The sequence below is a fragment of the Ornithorhynchus anatinus genome, chromosome X1, assembly GCF_004115215.2.
Source record: "Ornithorhynchus anatinus isolate Pmale09 chromosome X1, mOrnAna1.pri.v4, whole genome shotgun sequence".
Lineage (NCBI taxonomy): Eukaryota > Metazoa > Chordata > Mammalia > Monotremata > Ornithorhynchidae > Ornithorhynchus > Ornithorhynchus anatinus.
The window spans coordinates 59,989,908-60,016,271 of NC_041749.1; the positions used below are offsets into that span (position 1 = coordinate 59,989,908).

The following is a 26,364-nucleotide window of genomic DNA, read 5'->3' on the forward strand; positions in this document are numbered from 1 at the left end:
AAATAAAATACCCCAAAACAACAACATATGCATCAGCTCTGGTACAGTACATCTCATTCCATTACCGTTGGTGTTTCACCAGACTTTGCTTCTAGGGTTCCTGCTTTTCTTGATCTCCATTCACTCTCTTTCTCTTGGAGAGCTCATTTGCTTGCATGGCTTCTTCTACAATCCCTATGACTCCAAATATTTACCTTTCCAGCTCCAATCACTTTCCGACTATTCAACCTCATGTTAATTCTTGCCACCAAGATATCTACACTTGGAAGTCCCACCAATATCTCGAATCCATGTAACTAAAACTGAAATTCTCAATTTCCCTCCTAAATCCTCCCTGCCTACAAACTTACCCATCTCTGTCAATGACATCACATCTTCCTTGTTCCAGAAGCCCATAACTTTGATGTCCCTGACTCCACATTTCCAACTCTAACTTTCATTAATTCATTCAATTGTATCTATTGAGCACTTATTGTGTGCAGAGCACTTGAGAGAGTACAATATAACGATAGACACATTTCCTGCCCACAACAAGCTCGCAGTCTAGAAGGGAAGACAGACACCAATACAAATAAACAAATTACAGATATGTACACAAGTGCTGTGGAGCTGGGGGGAGGAGGGGTGGGCGATGAATAAAGGGAGCAAGTCAGGGTGATACTGAAGGGAGCGGGAGAAGAGGAGAGGGGAGCTTAATCAGGGAAGGTCCCTTGGAGGAGATGTGTCTTCAGTAAGGCTTTGAAGGAGGGGAGGGTAATTGTCTGTCGTATTTGAGAAGGGATGGTGTTCCAGGCCAGATGGAGGACATGGGTGAGTGGTTGGTAGCGAGGTAGATGAGATCGAGGTACAGTGAGAAGGTTAGCATTAGAGGACTGAGGTATGCAAGCTGGATTGTTCTTGCTGGGAGAGTAGTGAGGTGAGGTAGGAGGGGGCAAGGTGGGGGAGTGCTTTAAAGCCAATGATGAGGAGTTTTTGTTTGATGTGGAGGTGTATGGGCAACCACTGGAGTTTCTTGAGAAGTCGGGAAATATGTCCTGAATGTTTTTGCAAAAAAATGATCTGGGCAGGAGAATGAAGTATGGACTGGACATTCAATCAACTACTATATGCTATCAATTCTTCATCCAAAACATTTCCCAGAGGTGTTTCCTCATCTCTATTCAATTGGCCACCATTCTGATTCAAGCTTTCATCCCATGATGGTTAGAATACTGTCTCAGCTTGCTCACTGGACTCACAGCCTATAGCCTCTCCTCACTGCAGTTTATATGCCACACAGGTACTACTCTAACCACTCTTAAAAAAAACTCCAGTGGGTGCCAATCTCCCTCCACATTAAACCAGAAAGTCTTTACTATTGGTTTTAAAGGCCATCCACTAGTTTTCTCCTTGTTATATATTTATATTGGTTGCCTTTACCCACTATTTCTACCTCATACTCTTAGCTCCTTCCAAGCTCAAATTTTAACTGTATCTTGCTCATGCTGCTCCCAACACCTGGAAATCCAGCCACATCGCCAAATCCACCAGTCCTTTAGGAAATCTTCATAAAATAATAATAATGATGGCATTTCTTAAGCACTTACTATGTGCCGAGCACTGTTCTAAGTGCTGGGGTAGATACAAGGTAATCAGGTTGTCCCACGTAGGGCTCACGGTCCTAATCCCCATTTTGCAGATGAGGTAACTGAGGCACAAAGAAATCAAGTGACTCGCCTAAAGTCACACAGCTGATCAGTGGTGGAGCTGGGATTAGAACCCACGACCTCTGACTCCCAAGCCCATGCTCTTTCCACTAAGCCACACTGCCCCTTTCAGAAAATCTTCCCTAATTCCCAGCATCCTGAGTCATATCAACTCAACAGCCACCTTCAGCTTTTATCATACCTATCCTTGCACTTATTTATTTATTAATTTTGATTGACTCCATTTAATAACAATGTTGGTATTTGTTAAGCTCTTACTATGTGCAGAGCACTGTTCTAAGCGCTGGGGTAGATACAGGGTAATCAGGTTGTCCCAAGTGAGGCTCATAGTCTTAATCCCCATTTTACAGATGAGGGAACTGAGGTACAGAGAAGTCAAGTGACTTGCCCACAGTCACACAGCTGACACAGGTGGTGGAGCTGGGATTCGAACCCATGACCTCTGACTCCCAAGCCCATGTTCTTTCCTCTGAGCCATGCTGTTGTCCTATTCAGTCTATTACCTATTTTGTCATTGTTCTTCCTCCTGCTCCTGTTATTTGTAAATAATTTTGTATTTGTCTCCCCAGTTAGATTGTAAACACCTTGCAGAAAGAAAATATATGTTTTGCTTCTATTTCACAGAACTTTACTCTCAGTAGTTGCTCAATAAAATACCATTAATTGATTCAGAATACCTATGCAAATAGGTACATATGCTGATATAGAACTTTCCTCCAAAACTTATAAGAAAAATTTTAATATATTTTAAAATCCCTTTGCATTCCATTACTGTTACCATGCTACCAGATTTGGCAAGAAGGAGGACATTGGTGACCTCACAGAGGACCATTTTGTGGCATGAAGAGGGTGGAAGGAAGCCAGATTGCAGGGAGTCAAGGAGAGAATTGGAAGAGAGGAAGTGGGGGCAGTGGGTTTAGACAACTCTCTCAAGCAGTTTAGACAGGAAAGGTAGGCAAGAGATGGGGTGATAACTGGAGGGTGCCATAGGGTTAAGGGAGAGTTTTGGGTTTTTTTTTAGGATAGGAGATATGTTGATCAGAAAGAATGAAGTCCCTGAACTAAGTCAGTCTCCTCATATTAAGTCTAGACTCACCTCAACACAGTTTGTATTGGGTAGGGCAGGTGAGGAGAAGGAAAAACTGCAGGATACCCAAACAGCTTTTAAGCTACACATGCACTACTCTTGATTTGTTAACTGTCTATTTGGCATGGCCTAGTGGAAATAATACATGTCTGGGAGTCAAAAGACCTGAATTTCAATCCTGGCTCTGCCACTGGTCTGCTGTGTGACCTTCAGCAAGTCACTTAACTTCTCTGTGCCTCAGTTACATCATCTGCAAAATGGAGATTGAGACTGTGAGCTCCATGTGAGACAACCTGATTACCTTGTATTTACCCCAGCGCTTAGAACTTAGAACTTAGCGCTTGTCATATAGTAAGTGCTTAACAAATACCATAATAATAATTATTATTATTAGCTTGTATTTGCTCCCACTTTTAGAACAATGCCAGACACAGATAAGTGCTTAATATATACCATAAAAAAGTTATTCAGGAATATTTGTGTTACTATAATCATGTAATTATCCAGATAACTTAGGTCCCTGAATGACCGGATAATTAAGGCAATAGCTGGTCTTCCCATCAGGATTTCTGGATAACCAAGACTCTGTTGATCTGATATGAACATTATCCATTTTCTTGTTTGTTTCCAAGATAGCTCCAAACTTCAAAAATCTTACAAACCTGGGTTTTAATCCTGGCTCCTCCACCTGTCTGCTGTGTGACCTTGGGCAAGTCACTTCACTTCTGTCGACCTCAATTACCTCATCTGTAAAATGGGGATTAAGACTATGAGTCCATGAGGGACATGGGCTGTGTCCAACCTGATTAGGTTGTATTCTACCCCACTGCTTAGTACAGTGTATGGCACATTGTCAGTGCTCAATGAATACCATAAAAAAAAATAATCTTTTTTCTAGCCTGGAAATAGAGTCCCCCAAATAGCTGCAAGACTGGTTATAATAGAACAATAATTCCAAAGTGAGTAAAATAACTTAATAACATGTTATGGCTTCTGGGAGTGGAACATCTCAACCCCTCCATCTGCTCTCTCCTAAAGTAGCTTCAGTTTTCTAGCCATACTGAACATGGTTTGGCTCTGAACTGGGCACAAGCACTATTACAACAAGCAACCATACAATCAGGATATGGAATGACACTGCCAAAGAAAAAGTACCATTAGATAAGCAAAATTAACATGACCAAGAAAAACAAAATCTCTGGAAGCAAAATTACATTTTTATTTGGCAGTGTATGTAAAATCTGCAGAACTGCAGGGTTTTCCAATTAAAAGTCTCTGCAGCCCTCTTACACCCATAGTGGTCTTTTGCCCCATCTTGATGTCGTAGCTAAAGAAGCTAGCTAGGACATCAGTGTGACTGTGTATGGAAATTACACCTTTGTATTCCATGTCTAGTTAAAAATATGATTCAAATGCTTAATATGTTTTCAACACACATACACGCATGCACACACACCCCTTACCCTCTTCCTCCCTCCCTTGCTACCTCCCCAGAAGTAAAGCACTACCCATTTTTCTTGAGATGGATCATAAGTAAGCATTGTAATTGGTGGGGGGAGATTACGAAAAGCTGACAACATCTTGGCCAAGCCACCACCAGTGAGCTCATTAATACATCCGACCTGCGTGTAACACTACCTATTTTGAGCTCATAATTTAGTTTTTAAAGTCTAGCTTAGAAGTGCTGTTTCTTTTCTTTCTAATTATTTTTTCAGCTAAAAAGAAAATGTCTTTGGAAAGGCAAGAACAATCTTACTTCCCAACTAAGGAAACATAGTTTTGCTCATCATGCATTACAGGCCTCAGAAGTCTGTAAAAAATCCCACGGTAATGGAAAGCATTAGCTCCTGTGGCATCCCCAAAAGGCAATTATATTTTCTTAAGGTGGCCAGAAAAATAACATGTGAGACCACTAAGGAACTGTTGGTTTATTTTTCTTAAATTACAATGGTAATAAATACACAAGCCACTTCTTTTCCTTTCTTTTCCATAAGATTTAGTTAAAAGAATCTATGTATTAAAAAAAGCTTAGCATTTGTCCTTGGTATTTGAGTGGTTTACATTTTTCACTGAGAAATTTTGACAGGAAAAAAAAGTCTCTCTTATCCCTAATTTTTAAACTGATGATTTTTGCAGTGCTTTAATCAGCCTGGTTGCAATTTTTGATGGAGAAGAAATGGTAAATTTTAGCAATATTGTGAAGTTAGAACCAAGAGGATTTGGTGACACTGAATATGTGGATGGAAGGAGAGAGATGGGTCAAGGACAATGACAAGGTTATGTGATTGTGAGATAGAAAGGGTAGTGGTATTGTCTATAGTGATGGGAAAGACAAAGGGAGGTCAGGGTTTGAGTGAGAAAATAAGGAAATCAGTGTGGACATGTTTAGTTTGAGGCATCCATGGGCTATCCAGGTAGAGATGTCCTGAAGGCAGGAGGAAATGCGAGATTACAGGGAAGGAGAGAGGTTAGGGCTGGAGATGTAGATTTGAGAATCATCTGCATACAGAAGGTGGTTGAAGCCATGGGAGCAAATGAGTTCTCCAAGAGTATGGGTGTAGATGGAAAATAGTAAGGGACCTAGTACTGAACCTTGAGAGACCCTGACTGTCAAAGAGTGAGATGCAGAGGAAGAGCCAGCAAAAAAAACTGAGAAAGAGTGGTCAGAGAAATAGGAGGACAACCAAGAGAAGACAGTTCTGGTGAAGCCAAGGATGGATAATGTTTCAAGGAGAAGGGGATGGCCTACTGTGTCAAAGGCAGCTGAGAGGTCTAGGTGGATGAGGCTAGAGTAGCAGTCTCAGGTTTGGTGAGAAGGTCAATAGTTTCCTGATAGAGGGCTGTTTCTGTGACGGGAAGGGTTTGGAAGTCAGATTAGACAAGATCTAGGAGTAAATTGGAGTAGAAGAAGTGGAAACAGAGGATTTAACCACCTCTCTCAAGACATTTGGAGAGAAATGGTAGGAGGGAGATGGGAGATGGAGGGTGCCATGGAGTCAAGGGAGGTTTTGGGTTGGTTTTTTTAAGATAGGGGATACTTGAGCATGTTTGAAAGCAGTGGGAGAGAAGCCATTAGAAGTGAACAGTTGAAAATGACAGTCAAGGAGGGAAGAATGGAGTGGGTGAGTATTTTAAAAAGGTATGAAGGGTTGGAGTCAGAAGCACAAATGGAGGGGGTAGAGTTAGAGGGGAGGCAAGAGAACTCACCTTGAGTTACTGCAGTGAATATAGGGGAAGTCGAAGAGGGTGGAGGAGGAGGTGGGTGTTGGAGAGGAGCAGGGCAGATTTTAGGGAGATCATGTCTTATGATTTCAATTTTTTTGATGAAATATGTAGCCAGGTCAATAGGGAAAAGAGATGGTGGGGGCGGGGATACAGGAGGTTTGAAAAGGGAATTAAATGTCTGTAACAGCTGGAAGGGTCAGTGTGTAGAGAAGTAAATTTGGAAGAAGTATTGTTGTTGGAAAACAGAGTGGACTGAATATAAGCAGATACGAATTAATTTGAGGTGGACAAGGTCAGACATGTCTGGATTTCCACCAACAGTGCTCTGCAGCTGGAGCACAAGAGTGGAGGAAGCATACCTCAGAGGTGATCCAAGGTGGTGGGTTAGTGGTACGAGACCAGAGGAGGGATAGGAGATCTAGGGAGTTGAGTTTAGTGAAAAGGGTAGTGTGGAGTGTGTCAATTTGTACATCAGAAGTAGGTAGTTTGGATAGGGAGACAAATGGGGAAGGATGGCTGTAGAAAATTGGAGGTGATCAAGAGAACAAAGATCTCTTTGGGGAAAAGAACAGATTTACAGGGGGTGGGTGTATGGGAAATAGAGCAGGTGAGGAGGTGGTGGTCTGAGAGAAGAATGTCAGAATTGGTGAGGGTAGAGATTATACAGTGAATAGAGGTTATGTCTTTCTGAGTGGTAGAATAGTATGGTGGAAATGTCTTGAATTGACTGAGTGTGAATACCTTTGACTTAGCATTTTAATTCCATTACCACTCCCACTCTTAAATGGAAGTCCTGATACTTTTCCCTTTTTCCCTCTCTCAGGGATATTGAGAAGATAGGGACACTTGCATGAGATTCCCTCTGACCTTTGGAAAAAAGAAGCTGAGTTTATAAGAATGTCTGTGTAAACAATCTAAAGTGTATTTATTACATATTTGAAAAGATGGTTCATTATTAAAAAAGTTATTTTCACACCTGAAGATTTGTTGAATAGATTTTACAGAAATAAAAAGTTTAGCAGGAAATATGCAAATTCAATTTTCAAAAGGGAACATAACATGTTAAAAGTCCATGTCCTCATCACATAAATATAAGAGCTTTCTGAAAGATTCTAAATTTCTTTGGAGAATTCAGTGCATCTTAACTGCCTAATTGAAGAATTACCAGTTCCCCAGAGAATTCAATCATGCTTTAAAGACTGTAGGGAATAACTTAATCTGTAGGATTTTAACTTTAGAGGCCATTTTCTGGTCTGAACCAATTGATTTTACACATGGCCTAGATCTAGAAGTTCTTGCTTCCTTTGAAGCTTGTTGACATTGGAATGTGTTGTGTTCTTTTTGATCAAATCATACTTCAGTCAGTACTTAAAATCTAATATCTTTTATTATATGATCATAGGGAAAGGTAGATGGAAAAATATACCATCAATTGGCATGAAAGGAGGTGGGATGAAGGGTGAGTGGAGAAAGAAGATTAATGGGAAAGTTAAATGGAGAAGGAAAGGGGAGGGATCTATAAATGTCCACATATTAAATATTGCTTCTGGACTTCCCTATTTAAAGATGTTTAGCAACGAGAGTCACATTTGTTTAAAAATGAATCATCATTTTCCCGCTTAAGCTCAATTTTAGCATACAGTGTACTGAAGGGCATGTAATTTCATTTCTGTGGTACTGAACGGTCTAATAGTGTTGAGGGTTATAAACCCCTATAAATCTCCACTACTATTACATTTGAGTTTATGAGACCTTTGTCTTAGGCAATCTGAAGCTCTAAACTATGTTTTCTTCAATATACAATAGCTAGATCGTTGATTAAATTATTCCAAACTGGAATATATATATATATATATATATTTCAATAAAATTTTGAAACCAAGTAAGTGGGACACTATCTTCAAAACAATTTTCTAAAGTAACTCCAAGGATCATTAAATTGTCATATATTTCAAAGATAAGCATCTGCTAAAACAAGCTAGCCTTATAACATGGGCAAAAAACAAACATTGATTATCCATCTATTTCTTAAACTTAATTGTGCTGTTTTGTGCAAGTATAGAGGATATAAAAGCACGAGTAAAGATTCCTATTTTGATTAACGTTTTTACAGAAATTTTTGTATTTCTGTTAACATACTATCAAATATTTACAGTCCAGAAAATGATTACAAAAGTCTGTCAGCATAATACATCCCTTTACTTCTTTTATTTATTTGCTCTGTCAGCTTTTGACTTTAAAGTCCTGTTTATTTCCCTATCAAGATGTCATATTCAATGAGATCAGTCTGCTCAAAAATTGTGAAGAATTAACCATCTTTTAAGCACAAAATAGCCAGTATTCCACCGTTTCTTCTCAAAATGTGGAATTGCAATTCCTTTTTCTCCATAAAATAAAACATTGAACTTCTTTCATGGCCAGTTCTACACAGTGGGAGGGAATTGGAGTTTGATATTCTAACAGGTTATTACAACTGCATTCCTGTCCTAATTAATGAAAGTTCTCTCATGAAAATATTCTCCTTTTCCTTCATTCCCCTATATGAGCCTTGGCTAGTGCACCAGCCTCATTGCTGACTTCCCTGGCTCCTGTCTCTCCATACTCCAGTCCTTACTTCACTCTGCTTCTTGAATCTATTTTCTAAAAAACTATTCAATCCACATCTCCCCACTCCTCAAGAACATCCAGTGGCTGCCCATCCAACTCCACATCAAACAGAAACTCCCGACCATTACCTTTAAAGCACTCAATTGGCTCACCACCCCTCAATCTTACCTTGCTGATTTCTTATTGCAATCCAGCCTGAACACTTTGCTCCCTAACATCAATTTACTCATTGTACTTCAATCTCATCTATCTTGCCACTGACTCCTTGCCTACATCCTCCCTCTGGAGTGGGACTCACACCTCTTCATGTGCGACAGACCACCTGTTTCCCAACCTTCAAAGCCTTATTAAAATCACATCTCCTTCAAGATGCCTTCCCTGACTAAGCCCTCATTTTCCCTACTCCCCCTCCCTTCTGTGTTGCTTATGCACTTAGACCTGGTATCCTTTAAGCACTTAATATTCACCTCACATTCAGCACTAAAGCACTCAAACATATTAATGATATATTTTAATATTCATTCATTCATTCAATCATATTTATTGAGTGCTTACTATGTGCAGAGCACTGTACTAAGTGCTTGGAATGTACAATTTGGCAACAGATAGAGACAATCCCCGCCCAATAATGGACTCACAGTCTAAACGGGGGAGACAGACAGCAAAGCAAAATAGAACAAAACAAACAAGTAGTCTGGCGTAGATATCATCGAGATAAATAGAATCACAGATATGCACACATCATTAACAAAATAAATAGTGTAATAAATAATATATACAAATATGCACAGTGCTGTGCCAGGGGAAAGGGGAAAGAGCAGAGGGCAGGAGAAGGGGGACAGAGGAGGGGAGGAGAAGCAGAGGGAAAGGGAGGGCTCAGTCTGGGAAGCCTCCTGGAGGAGGTGAGCTCTCAGTAGGGCTTTGAAGAGGGGAAGAGAGTTAGTTTGGCAGATATGAGGAGGGAGGGCATTTCAGGACAGCAGGAGGATGTGAGCCAGGAGTCGACGACGGGACAGGCACGAATGGAGGACCATGAAGAGGTGAGCAGCAGAGGAGCAGAGTGTACTGGGTGGGCAGTAGAAAGAGAGAGAAAGAGAGAAGGAAGGTGTGATAGGAGGGGGCAAGGTGATGGAGAGCTTTGAAGCCAAGAGTGAGGAGTTTTTGTTTCATGCGAAGGTTGATAGGCAACCACTGGAGGTTTTTGAGAAGGGGAGTGACATGCCCAGAGCATTTCTGTAGAAAGATAATCCAGGCAACAGAGTGAAGTATAGTCTGAAGTGGGGATAGACAGGAGGATGGGAGATCAGAAAGGAGGCTGATGCAATAATCCAGTCGGGATATTATGAGAGCTTGTACCAGCAAGGTAACAGTTTGGATGGAGAGGAAAGGGCAGATCTTGGCGATATTGTGAAGGTGAGACTGGCAAGTGTTGGTGATGGATTGGATGTGTGGGGTGAATGAGAGAGTATAGTCAACGATGACACCAAGGTTGCGGGCCTGTGAGATGGGAAGGATGGTAGTGCTGTCCACAGTGACAGGGAAGTCAGGGAGAGGACAGGGTTTGGGAGGGAAGATAAGGAGCTCAGTCTTAAACATGTTGAGTTTTAGGTGGCGGGCAGAAATCCAGGTGGAGATGTCCTGAAGGCAGGAGGAGATAGGAGCCTGGAGGGAGGGGGAGAGAACAGTGGAGGAGATGTAGATTTGGGTGTCATCTGCATAGAGATGATAATTGAAGCCGTTGGAGAGAATGAGTTCACCAAGGGAATGAGTGTAGATGGAGAACAGAAGAGGGCCAAGAACTGACCCTTGAGGAACCCCTCCAGTTAGTGGATGGGAGGGGGAGGAGGAACCCAAGAAGGAAACCGAGAATGAACGGCCAGAGAGATAAGAGGAGATCTGTCTCCCCTTCTAGACTGTGAGCTCCTAATGGACAGAGAAAGTGTCTACCAACTCTCTGGTACTCTACTTTCTCAAGTGCTTGGTAGACTGCCTACATTAAGTTCTCAATAAATACCATTGATTGATTGATTAAGAGGAAACAAGCTCTAGCCAGAAAGCCAGGATGTTTGGCTTCTAGAGCTTAAGAAATATGATATAAACATTAATAATAATAATGTTGGTATTTGTTAAGCGCTTACAATGTGCAGAGCACTGTTCTAAGCGCTGGGATAGGGACAGGGTAATCAAGTTGTCTTACATGAGGCTCACATTCTTCATCCTCATTTTACAGATGAGGTAACTGAGGCACAAAGAAGTTAAGTGACTTGCCCAAAGTCACACAGCTGATAAGTGGCAGAGCTGGGATTCAAATCCATGACCTCTGACTCCCAAGCCCATGCTCCTTCCACTGAGCCACGCTGCTTCTCTATAAACCAAACATTAACCATTAACATTATCGCTGCTCCTCATTAACCAAACATTAATGGTTGGTGGACTTGAGGTCTCTCCCCAAACCTGAGAGGAGAGGAGGAAATGTGTTGTTGATTGTCATGATACCCAGCAAGAAACAACCTTGAAAACGGCAGGTTAAAGATCTCTGGGCAGAGTAGTGCAATCTTATGTATGTTTTATGAGGGATGTGTTGAAGTTTTTTGGGTTTTTTGGGGGTTTAAGTGTTTACTATATGCCAGACTCTGAACTAAGCACTGGGGTGGATATAAGATAATCAGGTTAGACAAAGTTCCTGTCCCACATGGGGCTCACAGTGTAACTTCAAGAGAGTAGTATTTAATCCCCATTTTACAGATGAGTAAGTGAGGTACAGAGAAGTTGAGTGAGTTGTCCAAGGTCACACAGCAATTAAAATTTTATTCTGGAGAGCAGTAATCTTTTACTGGAGAGCAACTAGGGAGGTCAATGAGCAGAGTTTGCCCTCCCAACCAATGCTGTCCACTAAAATGCTAAAGCCCCACCCTATAATCTTCAAGAACAATCAGAAAGTGGGAGAAGGCAACTCCACCTAACTCCCAATGCAACAAGCAGAGTCCAGGAAGGCCACCATTTTCAATTCTCCCCTGTTTTCCATGAAGCTATAGGTTTGGCCCCATAGCCACAGAGTCGAGCAAAATTTGACAGTACTGAGTTCTATGTAACTAAATTCCGAGACAGGATATCCTCTCGTGCTGCCTACTCTTTTAATCCTTTGATCTGTTCAGTTCATTTTTTTAGAGCAATATTCTATATAATTGACCTCTTATTGTTTGAGTGAATTCATCCTTTTCTCAACATATACTGATTCCTTTCCCTCCTTCTTCTCTTTAAACCCAGTTCAATTTATATGCTGCAATCATCTGAATGTTCAACAGTGTAATTTTAGACTTTCTTCAAAGCAACCTATATAAATGTTTGGTAATGCAATTTTGTCCTTAATTGAAGTAATTGTCTTTCAGAAGTGTGACAAATCGACAACCAGACAGTGGTGGCTTGCATGCCTCCAAACTCAGGGGTTAGCAAAACTGGGGGAGAGGGATAGAGTTCTGCATTTTTTTTGTATGTTTAAAGTTATTCTTGGGGATTTTCTATAAGTGGAAAAATTCTTCTCAAGGATTTTCCCCTCAGGGAAAATCCCCAGTTTTCTGGGGATTTTCCTGGGGGGATATTCCTGGGGAATGAAATCCCTCCCAAACTAACTCAAAGTTTAGATGAAACTACTAAAATCTGGAATTCCACACCAAGCTCACCACCACTTGGGAATGATGGAGTACAGATCATTGCTCTCTTAACTATGATTTATCAGGGATTTATCCCAAACTTCTAATGGGGTCCATAAAAGCATTTACAACAGGATCTGCCCAGGCACAGCATGTTTCTGCCAGATGAATTTCCGGTAGGAAATGTTATCCTTAGCTCAGATATGACCACACAGGCCACAATTTTTGTGGCTACATAAATTAGCTCATTTCCCAGACCGTCCTGAGAAGCCAGATAACAGTATGTCTGCCTACCCATAGGACAGAATTTCAGACTTTCTCCCTCTCCAACTTGTTGATACTCTTCAACAACAGTTCTGATAACTTCAGAACAGAGGCAAGGGGCCAGGCAAATTTATAGCAGGGTGAAAGGGTCAGTACAGAGCCACTAGCATAACCCAGCATCAACTATCCTTTGGACACAATCAGAAGCTAAGGAGGTGCAATTTTGGTGCCCCTCAGCGAACCAATAACCTGTCTACACATCCTCAGTTTAATGTAACACTTGTTTAAGCACTTCCAACTTGAATTGGACCAAAGAGGATGTGTACCAAATTAACTGAAGTCAGTTAGTGAGGCAGAATCTTTGAAAAATTTTCAAAGTATCTATAGATTTAATAATAATAATGTTGGTATTTGTTAAGCGCTTACTATGTGCCGAGCACTGTTCTAAACGCTGGGGTAGATACAGGGTAATCAGGTTGTCCTACGTGAGGCTCACAGTTAATCTCCATTTTACAGATGAGGTAACTGAGGCACCAAGAAGTTAAGTGACTTGCCCATAGTCATACAGCTGACAAGTGGCAGAGCCGGGATTCGAACTCATGACCTCTGACTTCCAAGCCCGCACTCTTTCCACTGAGCCACGCTGCTTCTCACAGATTTGCTTCATGTGGGTACAGTCAGCATAATGCAATGTGCGTGGACACTCAGTAAATACCATTTCATGTAAAAGACAATGTCATTAACATCAATTTTTTTTCTGTACAGTATGTTCTAAAGAGAAAAGCCACCTTTGAAACACTTGGCTTAATGACTGGGGGTATGCAATGGATAGGTGCTTTTTTGGGGAAAGGGATTTTCTAGTGGAAATGTCCTTTTGGGATCTTAATTTTGCACAGGGAAAACCCAATTTTTTTGTTTTCTCTGCTGAATTTATCATCATTAGGTAATATCAGTTGTTTGTGTAGATTAGGAATGGCCCATTTGATTGTCCATAGAAACTCTATACTAAGGTCTTTTGAGTTTGAGACCACCAAGGTGAGAGATCATTGGGCTGGAGTAAAGAACCCATGGAAGTAGAGATTTGCACTGACTACAGCAATTTCCCAGGTAAGACACTAAAACTGATATCCAGAAAACTAGAATTGCTTTCCAGTTTTATTTTTCTTTTTTAAGACTTATGAGATTTAAACATCTGGATTAATATACCATTATCAAAAAATACTTATACCAAATCTTAGGCACAAAATGAAAGTGGAAAATGCACATGGGAAACTGGCTAGAAGTTGTTGTGGGCCTAGTGAATGGAGTTATGGGGGGTGGGGAGGACATGACCATTCACTGAAGGATGCCACTAAGGCAGGGGTGGCCTTGTAGCAGAAACTGAGGAGCTGAGTTGTTGAAAGGAATGATCAAGAGCTGCAGCATTTGAGTGGAAAATCAATCGTATTTATTGAGTGCTTACTATGTGCAGAGCACTGTACTAAGCTCTGGGGAGAGAACAATATAAAAATATAACAGAGTTGGTAGACATGTTGCCTGTCCATGATATGGTCTATATTAAGGGCAAGAAGGACCTCTTCAGGCTGTCCAGAATATAGAATATACTTTAGGGCAGTAGTGCTGGATCCAGAGAATCTGGTAAGGACACACTCATCCCTTCCAGGACCTGGTCTCAGAGTATGGTTGCAGATACAACCCAATTGGCAGCTTGGCCTAGTGGAAAGAGCATGGGCCTGGGAGCCAGAGGACCTGGGTTCCAATCCCAGTTCTACCGCTTGTCTACTGTGTGACCTTGGGTAAGACACTTTACTTCCCTGTGCCTCAGGTTCCTCATCTGTAAAATAGGGATTAAATCCTACTCCCTCCAGCCTATACTGTGAGCCCTATGTGCTGCATTGCCCTGACTTACTCCCTTTATTCATCCCTCCTCCCAGTCCCACAGAATTTATGTACATATCTGTAATCTATTTATTCTGCCTCCCCCTCTAAATTGTTAAGTATGTTGTGGGCAGGGGGTATGTCTTTATATTGTTATACTCTCTAAAGTGCTTAGTACAGTGCTCTGCACATAGCACTCAATAAATGCAATTGACTGAATGACAGAGACTGTGTCCAATCTGATAAACTTATATCTACCCCAGCTCTTAGAATAGTGCTCGGCACCTAAACAAATACCATGTGTTTCCAGACTGTACTCTGAAGATAAACAGAAATGAGGAATAAAAGATGACTAAGAGGAATTATGACAAATAGACAAATCCAAATGTGACTGGGAGACTGGGAAAGGGAGGGGATCAAGACGAGAATCCACCACCGAATCCTGTCAGTCCCACCCTCACAATTTAGCTAAAAAACTGTCCTTTCCTCTCCATCCAAACTGCTTCCACATTAATACAATCACTCATCCTATCCTGCCTGTATGTATTACTGCGTCAGCCTCCTTGCTGACCTCCCTGCCTCCTGTCTCTCCCCACTCCAGTCCATACTTCACTTTGCTGCCTGTATCATTTTTCTTCAAAAACATTCAGGACATGTCATCCCCCTCCTCCAAAAACTCCAGCAGTTGTCCATCCATCTCCATATCAAACAAAAACTCCTCACTATTGGCTTGAAAGCACTCCTTTTCCTTGCCCCCTCCTACCTCACCTCATTTCTCTCCTTCTACAACCCAGCCCACATTCTTTGCTCCTCTAGTGCTAATCTTCTCACTGTACCTTCATTCATTCAATTGTATTTAATGAGCACTTACTGTGTGCAGAGCACTAAGTGCTTGGAAAGTACAATTCAGCAATAGAGACAATCCCTGCCCACAGTGGGTTTACATTCTAGAAATCTCACCTGTCTCACCACTGACCCCTAACCCATGTCCTGCCTCTGGCCTGGAACACCCTGCCTCCTCAAATCCAACAGACAATTACTCTCCCCCACTTCAAAGCCTTATTGAAGGCACATCTCCTCCAAGAGACCGTCTTCCTTCTGCATTGCCCTGACTTGCTCCCTTTCCTCTTACCCCCTCCCAGCCCACAGCACTCATGTACATATCTGTAACTTCATTTGCACTGATGTCTGTCTCTCCCTTCTAGACTGTAATCTCGCTGTGGGCAGGGAACATCATTGTTGTATTATATTGTCCCAAGTGCTTAGTACAGTGGTCTGTACTAAATACTATTGAATGAATGGGGAAATCTAATGGCAGTTCCAAATTTTTCATCCAATTCAAAAATTCAATTATAATTCCTGTAAGGATAAATTTACATGTTACCAGAAGAGAGAATTTCTTTGATCAGAAGGCCTTTCACCATGTAAAAAAATACCCAAAATTGTGAAGAGTGTGGTTAGAACATTTTTGTTCCATTACCCAGTAATACTCCTGAAAGAAACCAGGAATTTTACTATTCATTTCTTTTACATGAGAAAAAACAACATCCCTTAGAAACATTAAAACATTGTAAAATACAAAGTAAGTTGGTTATTTCCTCAGACCTTTGACTGCCATAAATACTATTTTAGTCCACACAAATGTAGAATTAACTAACTTCAATACCAGATTTGAATATATTATTTGGTGTGCAGAAAGCACCATATTAACAGCGAAATGTCTCTGTCACATTTCCTCTACCAAAGTTATCATTTTGCAACCTGCAAGTCACGATCACTTCAGAGACCATTAAATCATTTCAAAGAGCCCAAAAGACACACGAGAGCTGCCATGATAGTAAGTACTGCCCTAATGGGAATCAGGCACAGAGCCTAAAATAAATTTAATATGCTCTTCCTATCAGCCCCATTGTTGTCTATTACACTGCAAGCTCTTTGAGTACTTGAAACATGGCCAATTATATATATAGATAAAATATATATAAAATATAAATATATAGGACATATATCAAATATATATATAGGACACACATGAAATATATTTATCAAATAACCCATACCCTACATATCAGATCCCCTTTGAATCTTATTAATAAACACCGGTTTATAGCCTGATTTTCATAAAGATCTGTGATTGAGAAGGGGCTCAGATGGTATCTACTAAATGCAGATGATTTTGCTCTCTTTGCCAAGGATATGGAGAACAATAGAAAGAAAAGGTGTTGATTTAGAGTGTGAGAGGTGTTACTGGTAAATGGGACAGGACTAATACAAATTGTGTGTTCCTAAGCATTTTAGAAAGTCATTTGCAATTCTTCACTAATCTAATTTCAATTTAATAATCAGTGGTTGTATATGGGAATAGGAGTCAGGAAACCTGGGTTCTCATCCCACCTCTGCCACTTTAAGTAAGTTACTAAACCTTTTTGGGTCTAAATTTCCTTGTCTATAAAACGGGGTTGATAGTTACCCATCTCCCAGGGACCATATGAATATAAAATGTGATGATTGATATAAAAGTGCATTAAAAAAATAAAACACTGTGTGAATACAAAGTATTAGAGAAGCTACATAACCTAGTTAAAAGAGCACAGGTCTGGGAATCAGAAGACCATCAGGAGACCCAGGTTGGAGTCCTGGCTCTGCCTCTTACCTGTTGTATGACCATAGGCAAGGCACATACTTTCTCTGTGCCTCAGTTTTCTCATCTGTAAAATAGGGATTCAATACCTATTCTCCCTCCTACTTAGACTGTGAGGCCCTTGAGGGACAAGGACTGTATCTGACTAGATTATCTTATATCTACCTCGCTGCCAAGTACAGAGCTTGGCACATATTAAATGCTTAACAAATATCACATTTATTATTATCATCATCATTATTAGATTGTGAGCCCTTTTAGGATGAGTGTGTTCTTTGTGATTACCTTGAATCTACTCTGATGCTAAGCACATAGTAAGTGCTTAATAAAAACCAAAAAATATTAATTGTCTTTGCAAGCAATTAGGTCTCAACAAAGGAAAAAGAGGATGCATTTATTTAACAATATGTTGGCTGGTTCATTGATTTTGTATAAATTCTTTCCAACCAGCAGAGATTAATCTTAAATGCTCCCCTCTGAGTTAATATTGACAATTTTAGCTCCAAAAAGAAGACATTCAACTTCTGAAGACAGTATCCATGTTTAGTGAACTCCACATATATAATTATTAGGAAATTTGAAACAAGAGATTCAGAACCAGAATCACTGATTGAAATCTGGCCCCAGAACAACTTCCTTCTGAAAATGTAGTCAACTATTTGTATCATTTATTGGTTGTAACTTGTTCCTTTCAATAAAAAGCTAATTTGAAATGCTGCTTTTAATAAAAGTTACTATTATTCCTCTATGTTGTTTCTACTTTGAAATGTCAAAATCAAGTGCCAAGTCAAATAATTATCCTCTGAATGGATAACTTGAGTAGCAAAAACTTTTGATGACCTGAACACTTCCCCATGCCAGATGTCTTCCATAGATAAAGTAAACGATATAAGTGCAAATGGCTTAAAGTACATTTTATTGGATTTCTGCAGTCTCTAGCGGTCCTATCTGATCGTCCGCCACTCAGTTGAAGGGGATGATTTATGACAGGCTCATGAGCCACATCTTCTGATTGGTTCCTGTAGGCAGGATCTGATGGATAGGAAGATCTGCCAATCTTTCCAATGCAGTGACATCATAGTAGGATACATGGACTGAGAGAGATAGAGAGACTGCTTCTGAACAATCAAAATCAGTTTCCTTCCCTTCCACCCTGCCACCCTGTCACAGTTATCTCCTACCAGCTGGATGTGGAGAGGAAGCACAGGGGGTGCTCCAAGAGTGTCAGGTCAGTGAAGGGGAACATAGAGCTTCTGTACGAGGGGTAGAAGCTAGGCTAACTGTAATGTCCCACTTCCCTCTTCCCTAGCCCTGCCCCCTTGTTGCTAGACCAGCGATTAATATATTTTAAACCACTTAGACAATGGATACTGCTGTCACTTAACCAGTCATCTTGGAGGCCAACTACACCATATAAATGGGATGTAGTTCAAAATGATAATAATCCTTCATGGAACCCATATATATCTATCTCTCTATATAGATAGATATATATACTCATATCCAACACCACTGGGCAAGATCTTTGAGAAGACTGGACAACAGCAGAATATCCAAAGGTTTTGAAGTGGATGAACTATAAACAAAAATGACATAAAAAACATTTTATAGACAAAATGGGGCAAAATATAGATGATGTAGCATAGCTGTAGAATCTGGGGGACTGTAGCAGAAGATAGACCAGCCTGACATATAGCAAATAGAAATCAATCAATCAATGGCATTTACTGAGCGCTTATTCTGTGCAGAGGACTGTACTAAGCACTTGGGAGAGCACAATACAAGAGAATTAGCAGACAGGTTCCATGCCCGTAGTGAGGTTACAGTCTAGAGGTGGGGGACAAACCTGTTAAATCAGGTGCTTTGAGAAGATTGAAACACTAAGGGAGAAATGAAAATAGTGTCAGCCACTGTGGGTACCACACTCAGTATTACAGCATATGCCAGTCTTCATGTGCACATGATATGGAAAGAGTTGTTAATTCCATATTGGTCTCCTCTACTGATAAAATATCTCTGTAAGAACCATTTCCAACCCTGAAGGATGCCTAGGGCATGCTTCCCCTTTTATTTCTCCTCCTCGCTTTTTCCCCGCTCTCCAAACACACATGCATATGCACACATGCACACACACACTATGTGATTCTGAAAGAAGCAATAGAAATCAATGAGCTAAGCCAAAGCCTAGGATGTAAGTTTCAAACATAAAACTACAATTAAACTGGTTTCACTTTAAAGTCATTTGACTTCCAACTTTCTCATATCTAAATAGGATTGATAAAATGTCATGATATTAAAATGTTATATGGCACAATAACTAATACTAATAATTATTAGGTTTCTTCAAAAGGTGTATTAAAATACCATGTTGACCACAGTAAAATAAAGTGGTTCTGGTCCTGTTCAATGTATTCTACACAGTCATGCTAGAAGACCTAGGAAGAGGCCTATATGCAGGTGTAAGTCAGTTAATCATATTTATTGAGTGCTTAGTCTGTGCAGAACACTTCACTAACCACTTGGGAGACTACAGCATAACAGTATAAGAGATACATACACGGCACCTCAGGGAAATTCTTCCAACTCAACAAACTTCATCATCATCCAAAATCCTAGATCAAGAATTACTGTAAACCTGAATCATGCAGGCATTTTGGACAGACAATAAATTTAAAGAAGCCAGGTTCCCTTTGTTATATTTATATCTTTAAACATGTAAACATAAATGAGCTAATATATCAGCCTGCACCAGGAAAGCCATGCAAACAACTAAAAATATATATTGCAACATTGGACATATATTGGACAAAGTGCTACTTAGGTAACAGAAATCCGGGACAGTGTTTAGCTCCATGTTGCCAGTGTAGATTTTTAGTTGTGTGCATGGCTTCACTGGTGCAGGCTGATATATTACCTCGGTTATTTTTACATCTATAAAGATATGGGGTAGATACAAGATAATCAGATTAGACATAGTCCATGTCCCTCATGGAGCTCACAATCTTAATCCCCATTTTACATTTGAGGTAACTGAGGCACAGAAAAGTTAAATGACTTGCCCAGGGTCACACAGCAGACAAGTGGTGCACCCGAGATTAGAAGTCAGTTACTTCTGACTCCCAAAGCCTATGCTCTATCTAATAAACCATGCTGCCTCTCCAGTCATTTGACTCTAGAGATCTCACCCTCTTTAGACTGAAAGGTTGTTATGGGCAGGGAATGTGTCTACTAATTCTTCTATACTGTAATAATAATGTTGGTATTTGTTAAGAGCTTACTATGTGCAGAGCACTGTTCTAAGCGCTGGGGTAGATACAGGGTAATCAGGTTGTCCCACGTGGGATTCACAGTCTTAATCCCCATTTTACAGATGAGGTAACTGAGGCACAGAGAAGTTAAGTGACTTGCCCACAGTCACACAGCTGATAAGTGGCAGAGCCGGAAGTCGAACCCATGACTTCTGACTCCGAAACCCAGGCTCTTTCCACTGAGCCACGCTGCTCCTCTCCCAAGTACTTAGTACTGTGCTCTGCATACAGTAAGTGCTCAGGAAATACGATTGATTGGTTGAACTAATCAAAAATTAATGCAACTTCACAGCACACCAAGGGATATTTGACCTAAACCTCTTAGGAAAAATCACCAGAGTTCTAAGTTAACTAAAAGGCTCTGTGTGGCACAGCCTCAAATAAGACATAGAAGTGGATTATTGGGAAATAATGGCAGTAAATAGCCCATCTTGGCAGGAGAGGGGTTGGTCAACTTGAACAGAGAATGCAGGAAGACTGAGTACTAAGAGGCAGGAGTGGAAACTGTGTCAGGTCCAGCAAATATTAAATGCAAAATTGAAACAAGGAATTGTCTTTACCATGCCTGTCTTCCCCTCTCAGCTGTGAGCAGGACAGGGAATGTGTCTATTATACTGTACTCTCCCAAGAGCTTAGTACAATGCTCTGAACACAATAGTGCTCTATAAATATGATCGATTGATGGATGGATTGATGACCAAACATTTTAAACATTGAAAAACAGAGATATTCATATATAGATATATGTGTTTAGATTGATAGCTACCCATCATTTTAGACGGTGCTTTTGATGGTGAGATTCCATGCCTGTGAGCATAACTGAAAATACCAATATGAGCCTAACAATCCCCCCTCTATATTATTTTCAAATGAACATAGATCCTTGCAGTGCTAATTAGTTCACTGTATATATTGTCACAATAATGGGGTTATTAAATTCTTACTATGTGCCAAGCATTGAGATAGACACAAATCAGAGACGTGGGACTCAGACTAATGGGGAGAGAGAACGGATATTTAATCCACATTTTACAGATGAAGAAACTGAAGCCCAGGATAGCTAACTGACTCCCTTTCTAAACTGTTGGTTCCCTTCTATGCTGTAAGCTTGCTATGGGCAGGGAACATGTCTGCTATTTCTGTTGTATTGTTCTCCCCCAAGGGCTTAGTATAGTGTTATGCACATAGTAAGTGCTCAGTAAATACTATGCTGGATTGCACAAAGTCATGCAGCTTGCCTATATTCACCTTAAATTTCTCATAAAGCAGCTTCTTAGACTTTCTACTGCTCTCCATTCTCCTCACATGTCTGTCCAGCAGAACTATATTTCTGTGAACATTCCTTAACTCCCATTCTCTCCTGGACCCGCTCCAATCTGGCTTCCGTCCCCTTCACTCTACCAAGACTGCTCTAAGGTCACCCATGACCTCCTTCTTGCCAAATCCAATGGCTCCTACTCTATTCTAATCCTCCTTGACCTCTCAGCTGCCTTTGACACTGTCAAGCATCCCCTTCTCCTCCAAACCTTAAGTCACGTTGGCTTCATGGACTCTGTCCTCTCCTGGTTCTCCTCTTATCTCTCTGGCCGGTCATTCTCGGTCTCTTTCGTGGGCTCCTCCTCCCCCTCCCATCCTCTAACTGTTGGAGTTCCTCAAGGGTCAGTTCTTGGCCCTCTTCTGTTCTCCATATACACTCACTCCCTCGGTGAACTCATCCGCTCTCACGGCTTCAACTATCATCTCTATGCAGATGACACACAGATCTACATCTCTGCCCCGTCCTCTCCCCCTCCCTTCAGGCTCGCATCTCCTCCTGCCTCCAAGACGTCTCTACCTGGATGTCGGCCCGCCACCTAAAACTCAACATGAGCAAGACTGAGCTCCTCATCTTCCCTCCCAAGCCTGGTCCTCTCCCTGACTTCCCTATCACTGTAGATGGTATGACCATCCTTCCCGTCTCTCAGGCCCGCAACCTCGGTGTCTTCTTTGACTCGGATCTCTCGTTCACCCCACACATCCAATCTGTTACCAAAACCTGCCGGTCTCACCTTTATAATATCACCAAGATCCGCCCTTTCCTCTCCACCCAAATGGCTATCTTACTGCTACAGGCTCTCATAATATCCCGGCTAGATTACTGTGTCAGCCTTATCTCTGATCTCCCTTCCTCCTCTCTCTCCCCACTCCAGTCTATTCTTCATTCTGCTGCCCGGCTCATCTTCCTGCAGAAATGCTCTGGGCATGTCACTCCCCTTCTTAAAAACCTCCAGTGGTTGCCTATCAACATCCGCACAAAACAAAAACTTCTCACTCTAGGCTTCAAGGCTCTCCATCACCTTGCCCCTTCCTACCTTTCCTCCCCTCTCTCTTTCTCCTGCCCACCCCGCATGCTCCGCTCCTCTGCCGCCCACCTCCTCACCATCCCCCTTTCTCGCCTATCCTGCCGTCGACCCCTGGGCCACGTCCTCCTGCGGTCCTGGAATGCCCTCCCTCCTCACCTCTACCAAACTAATTCTCTTCCCCTCTTCAAAACCCTACTTAGAGCTCACCTCCTCCAAGAGGCCTTCCCAGATGGAGCTCCCCTTTTCCCTCTGCTCCCTCTACCCCACCCTTCACCTCTCCCCAGCTAACCCTCTTCTCCCCTCTCTCCCTCTGCTCCTCCCCCCTCCCGTCCCTTCCCCTCAGCACTGTACTCATCCGCTCAACTGAATATATCTTCATTACCTTATTTATTTTGTTAATGAGATGTACATCACCTTGATTCTATTTATTTGCTATTGTTTTAATGAGATGTTCTTCCCCTTGACTCTATTTATTGCCATTGTTCTTGTCTGTCTGTCTCCCCCGATTAGACTGTAAGCCCGTCAAAGGGCAGGGACTGTCCCTCTCTGTTACCGATTTGTACATTCCAAGCGCTTAGTACAGTGCTCTGCACATAGTAAGCACTCAATAAATACTATTGAATGAATGAATGAATGAACATTACTTCAAGGCTGGAGATCTGACTGTGCTCCAGGACCTCATAGTTAGTAAATCTGTCTTGGCATTTGATGTTGAGTATAGTGTTAGATGGCTGGATCACTGCCAGTTTCTTGAGTAAAAGTGGAGGGCTCTCAAGTCTCTAATCATGTCTAGCAAGAGAATTGCAGGGAAAGAAAGGGAAAACAATCTACATGATACAGAAAGCAGAGAGGTTTGCTGGGAGTAGTATGCCTTCTATTTTTTTTCCTTTCATGGTATTTGTTAAGTGTTTACTATGTTCCAAGCACTGTGCTGAGCACTGGGTAGGTATGAGCTAATCAATTTGGACACAGTCCCTGTCCATAGGGGGCTCACTGTCTTAATCCCTATTTTACAGGTGAGTCAACTGAAGCACATAGAAGTTAAGTAACTTGCCCAATTCACAAAGCAGACAAGTGGTGGAGCTGGGATTAGAACCCGGGTCCTTCTAACTCCAAGCCCATGCTCTAACCACTAGGCTATGCAGCTCCCTCTTTAATAGTGGAAAGCTACACCCACCTCTCAGAGAAATTTAGTTTTTATAATTTCCCAGGGGCAACACTTCACTTTGTTCTCAGCTCTCTTCTCTGCTCCCTGAACTACCTGCCAGGTTCGAATAATACCACCAATCATGGTATTTGTTAAGCTTTTACTTTGTGTCAAGCACTGCACTAAGCACTGGAGTAGATACAAGATAATCAGGTCAGAAAGAGTCCCTGATACACATGAGGCTCACATATTAAGAAGGAAGAAGAACAGGTATTTAATTCCAACAGAAGAAGAAACTGAAGCCCAGAGCAGTTAAGTGACTTGCCCATGGTCACACAGCAGGCAACTGGCAATCTCACCACTAGGGCATGCTGTGTCAAGAAAATATTTCCACATGATGAGGCTTTATTTTCTCAGCTTAATACAGCAGGGACAGAAGGATTAATTTTGTGATTCCACCCTATTCCCCAAACAAAAGCCTAGACTTTAGATTAATTAATTAATTAATGTTGGTATTTGTTAAGCGCTTACTATGTGCAGAGCACTGTTCTAAGCTCTGGGGTAGACACAGGGGAATCAGGCTGTCCCACGTGGGGCTCACAGTCTTAATCATGACCATATGCTAAAGAGGTCTAGCCTCCAGCAACTGCTAAAAATGGCATGCATCTCTTTGCTTATCTCAGTTGTACATTTATAAATCTCAGTCACTGAATCTCTCTGTTTATATTATTTCTGATTGTAATATTGATTAAGCCCCTCTTAGGATCGTACTTGGAGAGTTTCCAGTACTCTACCAGTCTCAACTATGGGAGGGAGAGTCAAGCAGAGGCATACACATTCCATTCCTAGCTTGGGCAGTGGCTAGTGAGTGGAAGGCAACTTGCTACAAGTCAAAACTCACCTTGCTGGGCAGCAGTGGCATGGAGGCAGTCGAGGGCAGAGACTCAAGTTTACTGCACAGAAGAAGACAATGGTAAACCACTTATATATTTTTACCAAGAAAACTCCATGGTTACACTACCAGAATGACTGCAGATGGAGGTGGGGCGTTCTGAGAGAGATGTGTCCACACAGTTGCTATGGGTCGGAGTCAACTCGACGGCATAAAACAAGACAATATTGATTAAACATTTAACCCCGAGGGATTAAAATATTTTACATGCTCTTTCTTAGTTTGGTATAAACTAGCAAGTTGGTCGCAAGTTTCACAAAGCATATGAAAATAAGTCTATCAAATTTTGATAAATCTACTCCAGAAGTTGGATGTGTCTTCTGTAGTAGGTCCAAAATTCACTGACACCTATTCATTCATTCAATCATATTTATTGAGCACTTACTGTGTGCAGAGCACTGTACTAAGTGCTTGAGAAAATACAATACATTAATAAAGAGAAACAATCCCTGCCCGCAGTGAGCTCACAGTTTGGGTGGGGGAGACAGATATCAATACAGGTAAACAGACAACAATATAAATAAAATTACAGATATATACGTGAGTGCTGTGGGGCGGGGGGAGGGGGAAGAGCAAAAGAAGAGAGTCAGGGTGACATGGAAGGGAATGAGAGTTGAGGAAAAGAGGGGTTATATCTTCAACTCCACATGGAAGTCAGTGCCCTATTATCACCACATTGTCTTGCTATTTCTCTAAGGTGGTGATCACTGTCTTTATTCTATTTTCTATCTTTATCTGGCTTCATTGGACAACATGAGAGGTAGCATGGCTCGGTGGAAAGAGCACGGGTTTGGGAGTCAGAGGTCGTGGGTTCTAATCCCGCCTCTGCCACTTGTCTGCTGTGTCTCTGTGGACAAGTCACTTAACTTCTCTATGCCTCATTTACCTCATCTGTAAAATGGGGATTTAGACTGTGAGTCCCACATAGGACAACCTGATTACCTTGTATCTCTCCCAGCGCTTAGAGTGCTTGGCACATAGTAAATGCTTAACAGGGCCACGTCCTCCCACGGTCCTGGAATGCCCTCCCTCCTCCCCTCCGCCAGGCTCATTCTCTTCCCCTCTTCAAAACCCTACTTAAAACTTACCTCCTCCAAGAGGCCTTCCCAGACTGAGCTCCCCTTCTCCCTCTACTCCCTCTACCGCCCCCCTTCACCTCTCCGCAGCTTAACCCTCTTTTCCCCTCATCTCCCTCTGCTCCTCCCCCTCTCCCTTCCCATCCTCTCAGCACTGTACTTGTCTGCTCAACTGTATATATTTACATTACCCTATTTATTTTCTTAATGAAATGTACATCGCCTTGATTCTATTTAGTTGCCATTGTTTTTACGAGATGTTCTTCCCCTTGACTCTATTTATTGCCATTGTTCTTGTCTGTCTGTCTCCCCCGATTAGACTGTAAGCCCGTCAAACGGCAGGGACTGTCTCTATCTGTTGCCGACTTGTTCATTCCAAGCGCTTAGTACAGTGCTCTGCACATAGTAAGCGCTCAATAAATACTATTGAATGAATGATTGAAAATACCATCATTATTATTATTATTACCTCTCTAGCAGA

The 26,364-nt window shown here is 41.5% G+C and overlaps 1 protein-coding gene and 1 non-coding gene across 2 annotated transcripts in view; one reads left to right on the forward strand and one right to left on the reverse strand.

Annotated features, from left to right (window-relative positions):
* The window catches only part of TAFA1 (TAFA chemokine like family member 1), a 542,679-nt gene that overhangs the window by 306,592 nt on the left and 209,723 nt on the right, over positions 1–26,364 (reverse strand). The gene's annotated exons all lie outside the window — the stretch shown is intronic.
* Positions 24,609–24,746, forward strand: LOC114807005. The gene has a single exon (XR_003755058.1). It is a non-coding gene; the product is annotated as a small nucleolar RNA SNORA7 (small nucleolar RNA).